Below are 15,102 nucleotides of genomic sequence, written 5' to 3' on the forward strand. Positions count from 1 at the left end.
TTTAATTTTTACTATGGGAGGGCAGAAGGGGGAGGGCAGGGTCAATTAAGCAAACTTCTATTAAGAGAGGAGTGAAATGCAGGAGGTCAAAGAGTTGGGACAGATACCTGGCCGGTTGCCAAGTCAAGCTTGGAAAATACTCCCCCAAGATACCACCGAGAAATCTGCCCAGACATGAATGCGGCCAGCTTCAAGCTGTGTCATCACGGGCGATTTTTTTTTCCTGCTCTTTATGCTTTGATGTGCATTCCCATTTTTTTTTTTAATGAGTATAGATTACTCTTAAAAACCAAAAACTATTACATACAATGTGAGAGATGTATATATTAAAAACCAAACCACTATTCTTATGTAGTCCTGAACCTCTGAAAGATAAAGGAAATTGAGATGGGCAGCATAAGAATTTTATAGCTGTAAACAATAAGTGTAAGAATACTATAATTATTTAAAATCTCCTATAGTGCTGAAGGTGTCACCTGACAGTAGGTCAGTGTGACCTACCTAGTCAGGCTGGGCAGAGTGGAACTGTCCACAGTTCCAGGGCAGGAAAGTGCAGTCATTAAAGAGATGTCTCGGGCTTCCGTGGTGGCGCAGTGGTTGAGAGTCTGCCTGCCAATGCACGGGACATGAGTTCGAGTCCTGGTCTAGGAAGATCCCACATGCCGCGGAGTATCTAGGCCCGTGAGCCACAACTACTGAGCCTGCGCGTCTGGAGCCTGTGCTCCGCAACAAGAGAGGCCGTGACAGTGAGAGGCCCGCGCACCGCGATGAAGAGTGGCCCCCGCTTGCCACAACTAGAGAAAGCCCTCGCACAGAAACGAAGACCCAACACAGCCAAAAATAAAAATAAATTATAAAAAAAAAAAGAGATGTCTCCATTAGTCGTAAGCTCTCCAGCTGATAGCCAGCGCCTTCCCACTGTCTTCCTCTCCTGGGGTTTGAAACTCGATATCCTGCAAGTCAAACCACTTTCCTCCCTCCACTTTCTAAACCCAAACGCTGATGATGGTCCTATTCATCTCAGAAACTTAACAAATACATTTTGAAACTTGGTCAATTTTTTTCTCAGGTCCTTAGTAGTCCTGGGAAAAGTAAGCTAACATTCAAATTACTTGAGTAGGTTTGGGCGTAGCTGAGGCTGTTTCTCACCATTTAACAAACAGTTTTATTTAAATGACCGTCAGTAAAGTTAGACGCAAACCCTCAACGCTTGGAAAAAAACATAGTAGACCTTGATATTTGCAAGGAATCTATCCTAAAGCCTTCCTGAGTCCCAAACTTGGGAACAGCTCTATTGCCCAAAACTCCCCCACCTTTAGGCAGGACTCTTTTGACTAAATCATAGAAACCCAAATGACAGAAACGGGAGTGTCCTGGAGGACAGAATTCAAGGAATGGTTGAACAACCAAATCTAGGAAGACAGAGATGCAGTAAGCTTCCCTAAAAACAAGACCCAGGACACATACAACATCAGGACTGTGCCCGTCTCTCACTTACGCGTCCCACTGCAAGCCATTTTCATTGCCTTCCCCACATGGCAGGGAACGTGACCATTAAGAGTTCAAGAACCACCACTGACAAGGAATTCCTCAAGCTTTTTCTGGTTTTAAGTTCAAAACTCCTGAGAAGAGTCTTTGATTGGCCAGTGAAGGTCAGGTGTCTGCCCTGGGCCAATCAGCTGTAAGAACATGGCAGCTCCAGCTGAATCACGTGGTTGAAGTGGAGGAGCAGCGGTTCTCAGAACGCAGGGAGTGGAGTGCCAAACAGACCAAAATAAATAAGCAAAGTAAGAGAGGGCTACTACACTCCAATAAAAAGGAACAAAGTAAAACTGAAAAATGTAAATGTCATTTCAGACCTTTACGGGAGTCACATGTTTAAGTTCTTATGCAGCAAAGCTGCAGCGAGTTGAAGAGGCTCGGTGCTCTCAGAGCCAACAGCTTCCCTCCTATACACCACCCTTCGGGCACACACAATTCAAGATTGTTCCACCTTAGCAAAATCCAAACTGTTATGTGTCCCGGCCTTCTGATTATAAACGACAAGGGTCTAGAATGCCTCAGAGAAAATGCCATTTTTAATGGCAGGTGCTTCTCTGAAATGAGTACATTTATTACGTAAAAAGGCAATGTGGTTCTCAATGAGCCTGCATCCTGACTCACCTTGACACCCCCTACTCCTGCCCACCCACTCTGGCCAACCAACTCCTATTGTTTCTGGGCAATAGCAACTCTCCACTTAGTCCCTTTCCCTCCATCTACAACTGTCCTGGTTCCGAACCCCATTATGACCCCATTTTGAATCATTTTGTACATAGTAGAAAGAGAAATATGATGCCTAGGTCCTTTTTTGCCAAATACCTATTGAAGAGAGAAGGATTTTTAGTCCCAAAAGATAAGATTAATGAAGTCAAGACTAGGAAAATGACAAGACGAGCGCATGGGTTAGACAGCTCTGGTTTGAATACAGCCCTGTCACTTACTCTCTGCATGACCATGGCAAGTTATCCAGTCCCTCTGAGGCTGAGTTTCTTATAAAACAGGCATAATAGTATTTGTCTTGCAGACATATTGTGAAGATTAAATCAGGTGACAGATTGTTAAGTGCCAAGATGCTAAGGGACTTCAATATATGCTGCTAATATTAGAGGACTCGTGCTAACCTTACAAAGGTCAATATACAAATGCAAGTGGAGTGCAGAGGGCCAGGAGGCTAAATCTGCATCCCTCTTCCCATCTTGCTTTGGCTCCCAAAGATATGCCATTTTTTTCCTCTAAGCCTGAAAGAACTGATTAAATAATTGTTCTCTGTTTTCCTTATTAAGCACTGTTTTGAGGCAGACCATTATCTAAAGGAAAAGGTATGGAGTCATTCTTCCTTGGGACAGAGTACAGCCAGACTCTGTATTTAAAGAGACAGAAAATTTGAGGCTGGCTGGAGAGGAGGGTTCGCTCAGGTCTCCTGCTCTGTGCCCAGCAGCACGGGGTTTAGAGGCTGGGAAAAGTGATTCAGAAAAAGAAGAAAAGTAGAAAAAGGAGATAATGAAGAAACAGCTGTGATTCAGTCATTTTTCTGCAGCTTTACCTGAAAGGAGAATTGCTTCTATGTGATTCATTACAAGATACCAACAGCATCAGGAACAGGAAATTTGGACACACTGAGAGAAACCAAGGGTGTGCAAGCACAGAGGGAGGACCATGTGATGATTTAGCAAGAGAGTGGCCATCCGCAAGGCAAGAAGAGAGGCCTCAGAAGAAACCAAACCTGCCAGCACGTACCTCTTGAACTTCCAGCCTCCAGAAATTTGTGTGCTTAATAATGCAAGTGATGGAGCATTTTACTGAGTCTGGGCAGAGATTTCAGCATTCTCTAAAGAAAACCTACACCTAAAAGAATAACAACCTCGTGAAAGACATGCCCTGATTTCTCTAGGTTAAATACAAATAAATAGCCATGTGGATGAAAGGCTCTTGGTGCTACAGCCAGGCATCAGGGCTGTGACTCTGAGGTGGGAGAGCCAACTTCAGGACACTGGTCCACAAGAGACCTCCCAGCTCCATGTAATACCAAACGGCAAAAATCTCTCAGAGATCTCCATCTCAACATCAAGACCCAGCTTCACTCAACGACCAGCAAGCTACAGTGCTGGACACCCTATGCCAAACAACTAGCAAGACAGGAACACAGCCCCATCCATTAGCAGAGAGGCTGCCTAAAATCATAATAAGGCTACAGACACCCCAAAACACACCACCAGACGTGGCTGTGCCCACCAGAAAGACAAGATCCAGCCTCATCCACCAGAACACAGGCACTAGGTTCCCTCCACCAGGAAGCCTACACAACCCACTGAACCAACCTTAGCCACTGGGGACAGATACCAAAAACAACGGGAACTACGAACCTGCAGCCAGTGAAAAGGAGACCCCAAACACAGTAAGATAAGCAAAATGAGAAGACAGAAAAACACACAGCAGATGAAGGAGCAGGGTCAAAACACACCAGACCTAACAAATGAAGAGGAAATAGGTAGTCTACCTGAAAAAGAATTCAGAATAATGATAGTAAGGATGATCCAAAATCTTGGAAATAGAATAGACAAAATGCAAGAAACATTTAACAAGGACATAGAAGAACTAAAGAGGAACCAAGCAACGATGAAAAACACAATAAATGAAATTAAAAATACTCTAGATGGGATCAATAGCAGAATAACTGAGGCAGAAGAAAGGATAAGTGACCTGGAAGATAAAATGGTGGAAATAACTACTACAGAGCAGGATAAAGAAAAAAGAATGAAAAGAACTGAGGACAGTCTCAGAGACCTCTGGGACAACATTAAACGCACCAACATTCGAATTATAGGGGTCCCAGAAGAAGAAGAGAAAAAGAAAGGGACTGAGAAAATATTTGAAGAGATTATAGTTGAAAACTTCCCTAATATGGGAAAGGAAATAGTTAATCAAGTCCTGGAAGCACAGAGAGTCCCATACAGGATAAACCCAAGGAGAAACACGCCAAGACACATATTAATCAAACTGTCAAAAATTAAATATAAGGAAAACATATTAAAGGCAGCAAGGGAAAAACAACAAATAACACACAAGGGAATCCCCATAAGGTTAACATCTGATCTTTCAGCAGAAACTCTGCAAGCCAGAAGGGAGTGGCAGGATATACTTAAAGTCATGAAGGAGAAAAACCTACAACCAAGATTACTCTACCCAGCAAGGATCTCATTCAGATTCGATGGAGAAATTAAAACCTTTACAGACAAGCAAAAGCTGAGAGAGTTCAGCACCACCAAACCAGCTTTACAACAAATGCTAAAGGAACTTCTCTAGGCAAGAAACACAAGAGAAGGAAAACACCTACAATAACAAACCCAAAACATTTAAGAAAATGGGAATAGGAACATACATATCGATAATTACCTTGAATGTAAATGGATTAAATGCTCCCACCAAAAGACACAGGCTGGCTGAATGGATACAAAAACAAGACCCATATATATGCTGTCTACAAGAGACCCACTTCAGACCTAGAGACACATACAGACTGAAAGTGAGGGGATGGAAAAAGATATTCCATGCAAATGGAAATCAAAAAAAAGCTGGAGTAGCAATTCTCATATCAGACAAAATAGACTTTAAAATAAAGACTATTACAAGACACAAAGAAGGACACTATATAATGATCAAGGGATCGATCCAAGAGGAAGGTATAACAATTGTAAATATTTATGCACCCAACATAGGAGCACCTCAATACATAAGGCAAATACTAACAGCCATAAAAGGGGAAATCGACAGCAACACAATCATAGTAGGGGACTTTAACACCCCACTTTCACCAATGGACAGATCATCCAAAATGAAAATAAATAAGGAAACACAAGCTTTAAATGATACATTAAACAAGATGGACTTAATTGATATTTATAGGACATTACACCCATAAACAACAGAATACACATTTTTCTCAAGTGCTCATGGAACATTCTCCAGGATAGATCATATCTTGGGTCACAAAGCAAGCCTTGGTAAATTTCAGAAAATTGAAATCGTATCAAGTATCTTTTCCGACCACAATGCTATGAGACTAGATATCAATTACAGGAAAAGATCTGTAAAAAATACAAACACATGAAGGCTAAACAATACACTACTAAACAGCCAAGAGATCACTGAAGAAATCAAAGGGGAAATCAAAAAGTACCTAGAAACAAATGACAATGAAAACACGACGACCCAAAACCTATGGGACACAGCAAAAGCAGTGCTAAGAGGGAAGTTTATAGCAATACAAGCCTACCTCAAGAGACAGGAAACATCTCGAATAAACAACCTAACCTTGCACCTAAAGCAATTAGAGAAAGAAGAACAAAAAAACCCCAAAGCTAGCAGAAGGAAATAAATCATAAAGATCGGATCAGAAATAAATGAAAAAGAAATGAAGGAGACAATAGCGAAGATCAATAAAACTAAAAGCTGGTTCTTTGAGAAGATAAACAAAATTGATAAACCATTAGCCAGACTCATCAAGAGAAAAAGGGAGAAGACTCAAATCAATAGAATTAGAAATGAAAAAGGAGAAGTAACCACTGACACTGCAGAAATACAAACGATCATGAGAGACTACTACAAGCAACTCTATGCCAATAAAATGGACAACCTGGAAGAAATGGACAGATTCTTAGAAATGCACAAACTGCCGAGACTGAACTAGGAAGAAATAGAAAATATGAACAGACCAATCACAAGCACTGAAATTGAAACTGTGATTAAAAATCTTCCAACAAACAAAAGCCCAGGACCAGATGGCTTCACAGGCGAATTCTATCAAACATTTAGAGAAGAGCTAACACCTATCCTTCTCAAACTCTTCCAAAATATTGCAGAGGGAGGAACACTCCCAAACTCATTCTACGAGGCCACCATCACCCTGATACCAAAACCAGGCAAAGATGTCACAAAGAAAGAAAACTACAGGCCAATATCACTGATGAACATAGATGCAAAAATCCTCAACAAGATACTAGCAAACAGGATCATACACCATGATCAAGTGGGGTTTATTCCAGGAATGCAAGGATTCTTCCATATACGCAAATCAATCAACATGATACATCATATTAACAAATTGAAGGAGAAAAACCATATGATCATCTCAATAGATGCAGAGAAAGCTTTCGACAAAATTCAACACCCATTTATGATAAAAGCCCTGCAGAAAGTAGGCGTAGAGGGAACTTTCCTCAACATAATAAAGGCCATATATGACAAACCCACAGCCAACATTGTCCTCAATGGTGAAAAACTGAAACCATTTCCACTAAGATCAGGAACAAGACAAGGTTGCCCACTCTCACCACTATTATTCAACATAGTGTTGGAAGTGTTAGCCACAGCAATCAGAGAAGAAAAAGAAATAAAAGGAATCCAAATCGGAAAAGAAGAAGTAAAGCTGTCACTGTTTGCAGATGGCATGATACTATACATAGAGAATCCTAAAGATGCTACCAGAAAACTACTAGAGCTAATCAATGAATTTGGTAAAGTAGCAGGATACAAAATTAATGCACAGAAATCCCTTGCATTTCTATACACTAATGACGAAAAATCTGAAAGTGAAATTAAGAAAACACTCCCGTTTACCATTGCAACAAAAAGAATAAAATATCTAGGAATAAACCTACCTAAGGAGACAAAAGACCTGTATGCAGAAAATTATAAGACACTGATGAAAGAAATTAAAGATGATACAAATAGATGGAGAGATATACCATGTTCTTGGATTGGAAGAATCAACATTGTGAAAATGACTCTACTACCCAAAGCAATCTACAGATTCAATGCAATCCCTATCAAACTACCACTGGCATTTTTCACAGAACTAGAACAAAAAATTGCACAATTTGTATGGAAACACAAAAGACCCCGAATAGCCAAAGCAATATTGAGAACGAAAAATGGAGCTGGAGAAATCAGGCTCCCTGACTTCAGACTATATTACAAAGCTACAGTAATCAAGACAGTTTGGTACTGGCACAAAAACTGAAATATTGATCAATGGAACAGGATAGAAAGCCCAGAGATAAACCCATGCACATATGGTCACCTTATCTTTGATAAAGGAGGCAAGCATATACAGTGGAGAAAAGACAGCCTCTTCAATAAGTGGTGCTGGGAAAATTGGACAGATACATGTAAAAGTATGAAATTAGAACACTCCCTGACACCATACACAAAAATAAACTCAAAATGGATTAAAGACCTAAGTGTAAGGCCAGACACTATCAAACTCTTAGAGGAAAACACAGGCAGAACACTCTATGACATAAATCACAGCAAGATCCTTTTTGACCCAGCTCCTAGAGAAATGGAAATAAAAACACAAATAAACAAATGGGACCTAATGAAACTTAAAAGCTTTTGCACAGCAAAGGAAACCATAAACAAGACCAAAAGACAACCCTCAGAATGGGAGAAAATATTTGCAAATGAAGCAACTGACAAAGGATTAATCTCCAAGATTTACAAGCAGCTCATGCAGCTCAATAACAAAAAAACAAACAACCCAATCCAAAAATGGGCAGAAGATCTAAATAGACATTTCTCCAAAGAAGATATACAGATTGCCAACAGGCACATGAAAGAATGCTCAACATCATTAATCATTAGAGAAATGCAAATCAAAACTACAATGAGATATCATCTCACACCGGTCAGAATGGCCATCATCAAAAAAATCTACAAACAATAAATGCTGGAGAGGGTGTGGAGAAAAGGGAACCTTCTTGCACTGTTGGTGGGAATGTAAATTGATACAGCCACTATGGAGAACAGTATGGAGGTTCCTTAAAAAACTAAAAATAGAATTACCATACGACCCAGCAATCCCACTACTGGGCATATACCCTGAGAAAACCATAATTCAAAAAGAGTCATGTACCAAAATGTTCATTGCAGCTCTATTTACAATAGCCAGGACATGGAAGCAACCTAAGTGTCCATCAACAGATGAATGGATAAAGAAGATGTGGCACATATATACAATGGAATATTACTCAGCCATAAAAAGAAATGAAATGGAGATATTTGTAGTGAGGTGGATGGAGTTAGAGTCTGTCATACAGAGTGAAGTAAGTCAGAAAGAGAAAAGCAAATACAGTATGCTAACACATATATATGGAATTTAAGGGAAAATAAAGGTCATGAAGAACCTAGTGGCAAGACGGGAACAAAGACACAGACCTACTAGAGAATGGACTTGAGGATATGGGGAGGGGGAGGGGTAAGATGTGACAGGGTGAGAGAGTGGCATAGACATATATACACTACCAAATGTAAAATAGATAGCTAGTGGGAAGCAGCCGCATAGCACAGGGAGATGAGCTCGGTGCTTTGTGACCACCTAGAGGGGTGGGATAGGGAGGGTGGGAGGGAGGGAGATGCAAGAGGGAAGAGATATGGGAAGATATGTATAACTGATTCACTTTGTTATAAAGCAGAAACTAACACACCATTGTAAAGCAATTATACTCCAGTAAAGATGTTTAAAAAAAAATAAAAATAAAAATAAAGGTAAAAAAAAAAAAAGAGACAGAAAATTTGAGAATGTTAATTCCCTGAATTTTTTAGTAAAATTTGAGTAACTTAAGTAATCTTCCCAGCATATTGTTGAACTTGATGGGGGGGGAGGGGTATGTGGCATGTGCCCGTAAATTTGAATGTTTGAAGGATTATGACTAAATTAGGGTCCGAAAGAAGAGAGGAATTCAGAAAGTCAAACACTTAAAGTATTCTGCCCTGAATTATTATATGATATAGACTGTAATGTGAATATGATGATAGAAGATGGAATTAGAAAAGGTATTGCCATTTTGAACATGGATTCAACAATAAACTCTTCCTGAATTTTTTTTTTTTTTTGAGTCAAATTCAACATAGGGTAAACTAATCTCATTGTGACCTACTAAGCATGATGAGGTCAACAAAATCTCTGGAGAATCTGTAACCCAGCCATTTCTATCTTTTTTTTTCCTTATTCAAAGATCCTAAAAGATCATGACTAGGGAAACCAATTCTGATACTAAAAATAATTACTATGTTGCTTTCTCGATTTATAGGTAAAATTTATAAGACTCTACATCTCAAGCCTCTTATTTGTATTCTAGAGATATGCTACTATCTTCCTACTATCAGCAAACAACCAACATAAATGTGATAAGTGAAAAATATAACATTGCTGAAAGAAAGTAAAGAAAGTCTAAATAAATGAAAAGACATCCCATGTTCACAGATTGAAAGAGTTAATGTTGTTAAGATGACAATACTACCCACATTGACATACAGAGTCAAGGCTATCTCTATAAAAATCCCAAGGTGTTTTTTGCAGAAATGAAAAATCCATACTGAAGTTCATACGGTATTTCAAGGGACCCAGAATAGCCAAAATAATCTTGCAAAAGAAGAACAAAGTTGGAGGACTCACGCTGCCTGATTTCAAAACTTATTAAAAAGCTACAGTAATCAAAACTGTGGTACTGGCATAAGAACAGACATATAGTGCAATGGAATAAAATTTACAGTTCAAAAATAAACCTTCACATCTATGGTCAATTGATTTCGACAAGGGTGCCAAGACCAATCAACAGGGAAAGAACAATCTCTTCAATAAATGGTACTAGGAAAACTAAATATCCACATGCAAAAGAATGAAGTCGACCCTTGCCTTATACCATATACAAAAATTAACTCAAAATGAATCAAAGACCTAAATTTAAGAGCTAATACTATAAAATTCTTAGAAGAAAATCTAAGGACAAATTTGCATAGCCTTGGATTTGGCAATGGTTTCTTAAACATGACACCAAAAGCACAGACAACACAAGAAGAAATAGACAAAAGGGACTTCATGAAAATTAAAATTTTCTGTGCACCAAAGGACACTATCAAGAGAGTGAAAAGACAATACACAAAATGGGAGAAAATATTTGCAAATCATATATACAATAAGAGTCTGAAATACAGAATACATAAAGAACTCCTAAAGCTCAACAACACAAAAACAAACAACATGATTTTAAAATGAGCAAAGGGGGGAATTAAAGGGGAGGGAGGAATAAGTAGGTGGAGCACAGAAGATTTTTAGGGCAGTGAACTATTCTATGTACTACTATAATGGTGGATACATGTCATTAGACATTTGTCAAAACCCACAGAGTGTATACCAACAATGAACCCTAATGTAAACTATAGACTTTGGGTGATAATGATTTGTCAATATAGGTTTATCGACTGTAATACATGTACCTCTCCGGTGTGGGTTGTTGACTGTGGGAGAGGTTGTGCATTGTTGGGGGGGGTTATATGGAAATTCTCTGTACTTTCCACTCAGTTTTGCTGTAAACTTAAAACTGCTCTAAAAGCAGGGGCAAGGAGGAGAGGAGCAAAGGACTTGGACAGACATTTCTCTAAAGAAGATTAAAAAATAGCCAATAAGCACATGAAAAGATGCTCAACATCATTAATTATTAGGGAAATGCAAATCAAACCACAGTGAGATGCCACTTCACACCCACTAGGATGGCTATAATAAAAAATATGGAAATAACAGGTGTTGGAGAGGATATAGAGAAATTGGAACCCTCAGACATTGCTGGTGGGGATATAAAGTGGTGCATCAGCTGTGAAAAACAGCTTGGCAATTCCTCAAGAAGTTAAACATAGAATTACCACATAACCCAGCAATTCTACTCCTATATAAATACCCAACAGAAATGAAAACAAGAATTAAACAAATACTTGTACACCTATGTTTATTGTAGCATCATTCACAATAGTCAAAAGGGGGAAATAGCCCAAATGTCCAACATGAGATGAATGGATAAACAAAATGTGGAGTATCCATATAATGGAATATGATTCATCCTTAAAAAGGAATGAAGGGGCTTCCCTGGTGGGGCGGCGGTTAAGAGTCTGCCTGCCAATGCAGGGGACACGGGTTCGAGCCCTGGTCTGGGAAGATCCCACATGCCGCGGAGCAACTAAGCCGGTGAGCCACAACTACTGAGCCTGCGCGTCTGGAGCCTGTGCTCCGCAATGGGAGAGGCCGCGACAGTGAGAGGCCCGCGCACCGCGATGAAGAGTGGCCCCCACTCGCCGCAACTGGAGAAAGCCCTCACACAGAAACGAAGACCCAACACAGCCAAAAATAAATAAAATAAATTTATTAAAAAAATTTATAAAAAAAAAAAAAAGAATGAAGTTCTGATACATGCTACAACATGAATGAACCTTGAAAACATCATACTAAGTGAAAGAAGCCAGACACAAAAGGACAACATTGTATGATTATACTTTTATGAGAAACCTAAAAAAGGCAAATTCATACAGACAGAAAGTAGAATGGTAGTTGCCAGGGGCTGGTGGAAGGGAGGAATAGGAAATTATTGCTTAATGATTACAGAGTTTTGCCATAATGGTGATGCATGCACAACATTATGTATTTAGTGCTGAGTCACACACAACGGTTAAGATGGCAAATTTCGTTATATATATTTTTTCACAATTATGTTTAAAAAGAAAAAAGTAACCTGTGCTAACTGACCTGTGAACATAGCAATGAGAAACTGTTGTGAAAGTTTACTAGGAGGGATACTGTTACAGTGTTTAAAGCAAACAGAAGCATGGTGGTCTAGATGAAGCCCAGGAAAGCTCAAGATCAAGTATTGATTAGTGTTTTTAAAGTACTAGATAAGCTGATTCTAAAATCCATATGGAAGAACTAAGAATAACAAAAAATAATTTTGAAAAAAGAAAAACAAGGGAGGTCACCTCTCCCTATGAGACATCAAGACATACATGAAAAGTTACAGTATTTAGACAGTGTGATATTAGCCCAGGAATAGAGAACTAGATCGACCAAAGAAGCCCCAGGCAAATCCCTGACTCTATGGAAACTTGGTATCAGACAGACATAACCAACCAGTGGAGAAAGAAAAGACTATACAGTAAGGGGGCTGGACCAGTTGATTATCTATGTGGAAGAAAAAGAAAAATGGATCCCTACCTTACAGCAATCACAGAATTAATTCTAGATGGATCCCATGCTTAATGTGAAAATCAAATTTTTAGAAAATTTTAGAAAGAAAATAGAGGAAAATATACACGTGATTTTGAAGTTGGGAATTTTTTTAAAAAAATAAGACTGGAAAGCACGAATAATAAAAATTGCAAAATAGTTGACTACCTTAAAATTAAACTTGTCTGTACATCAAAATACGCCATAAACAAAGTAAGAGACAAGCAAGGGACTTGGAGAAGACCTCTGCACGGTGAGTGACTGGTAAAGGTTGAGTAGACAGAACACACAATGAACTACTTCAACCAGTGAGAAAAACGACAACACAACAGATGCAAAAGCAAAGAATGTTGAACAGACAATTCAACAAAGAGGAAACACAAATGGCCAATGAACACATGAAAAGATGCTCAATCTCAATAGTAATCAGGAAAATACAAACAATTGTGAGACACCATTTCACATTCATCAGATTAGCAATAAATTTTAAAAGTTAGACAGCAGTAAGCACGACTAAGGCCGTGAAGGAGAAGCTGTTATACACACCATCAATTGGTACAACCATCCTGGAGAGAAATGTGGCCATGTCAGTGCACATTCACGATGGCCAGCAACATCCTAGAGACACTCCGGCACACGTGTACAAGGACACGGGTACAAGAATGTGCCTCAGAGCACCGTGTGTAAAGGTGCTTATCCATGCACTTACAGGCAGCAAGTGACAGGATGAAAGCACGCATTGTAATGGTAATTCAGGACAGTGGTGGCCTCTGGAAGGGAGGGAGGGAGGGGAGTGAAACTGGGAAGAGGTAGACAGGGGAGTTTCAGCTACATCTATATTTTTATTTAAAAAAAGGAACTGGAGCAGAAAGGCAAAATGTTAATATTTGGCAAAACTAAATTGTGAGTACATGATATTCTTTGCGCTTTTCTGAATACTTGAAATACTTCATAACAATACTTTCTTAAACTCTAGCAGTATTATTCAGCATGACTTTGGAGGACATGAACATTCCAGGTCGTTGGGCAATTGCAGAACAGCAAAGGAAGAGGGATTTTTAGAGGTGGAGCAGCGGTATCTTTCCTAAAGACTCTGAGCCAGAAGATGAAGACGATGCAACACCAGGAGACACAGGAGGCACCAATTCTGTTGCCTTCACCTTAGCCTGGTAGGATGACCAGCATCAAGGCCATTCCACTGGGAGGCTCCCCATCCCCAGCTACGCTCCTGCCTCAAGGCTGCACCTCGACTCCTCCCTCTGAGACCTCTTTCCTAAACATGGATGGGAGTCAACTGCGATTTCTAATTGATTGAAAAAAAAACACTCTAAGCAGAGCTGTCATATATTCCTTCTCTGATCATTTCCTGCAGAGATAATTAAGTATTTTAATACAAATGAGGAAAACTCAAATTTCTTTCTCTCACAGCTCCTACCGCAGAGCAAAAAGTGTTGGCAAGGACGTCAAGAAAGAACTGTAAGCATAGATGATCTTATTTGCAAAGCAGAAAAAGAGACACAGATGTTGAGAACAAATGAATGGATACCAAGGGGGAAAGCGGGGCAGGGGGTGGGAGGAATTGGGAGATTGCCTCATATACACATATACACTATGATACTGTGTATAAAATAGTATACACTATGATACTATGATACTATGTATAAAATACTATACACTATGATACTATACTATGTATAAAATAGACAACTAATCAGAACCTACTGTATAGCACAGGGAACTCTACTTAATGCACTGCAGTGACCTAAATGGGAAGGAAATCCAAAAAAGAGGGGATGTATGTATACGTATAGCTGATTCATTTTGCTGTACAGTAGAAACTAACACAACATTGTAAAGCAACTATACTACAATAAAAATTAATTTAAAAAAAAAGAAAGAACTGTAAGCAAAAATGACAACCACCAATGACTCACCAAGTGAAGGTAGGAAGGTGTGGTGGTGAAGCCAGACAACCTGGTCTAAATACCAGCCCCTCCACTCACTTGCCAGTTGTATGTATATAACTTTTCAGAGGCTCAGTTTCCACACTCTCAAGTAACAATAAAAATCCCTACCTTACAGGGTGAATGAGAAAATAAGATTATATATGAAAATCACTTGCACAGTGGCTGGCACATAATACACGAATAGTAATAATAGTGTATTATTATCAATAACCATGGATTGGACTACACTGAATTAATCTTTCAGTCTGCTGAAATGTAAACTCCACGATAACAGGCAAATCTGTTTTGTTCACTGATGTAACCCAGACACCTGAAACGTTGTCTGACCTGTACTAAACACTCAATAAATGTTTGTTGAATGAACGAACGTGAATCCCAGCATTTGGCACACATGAGAGCTTACTACGTACTGGGCGTTACACATTTTGTATCTCATTTAATCCTTACAACAACAATGTATTATACTATTCATTTTATAAAGGAGGAAACTGAGGCCCAGAGAAATTAACTTCCTTCCCCAAGTTCACAGAGTTAAATGGGAGAGCC

The sequence above is a fragment of the Balaenoptera ricei genome, chromosome 6 (assembly GCF_028023285.1).
Source record: "Balaenoptera ricei isolate mBalRic1 chromosome 6, mBalRic1.hap2, whole genome shotgun sequence".
NCBI classification, from domain to species: domain Eukaryota; kingdom Metazoa; phylum Chordata; class Mammalia; order Artiodactyla; family Balaenopteridae; genus Balaenoptera; species Balaenoptera ricei.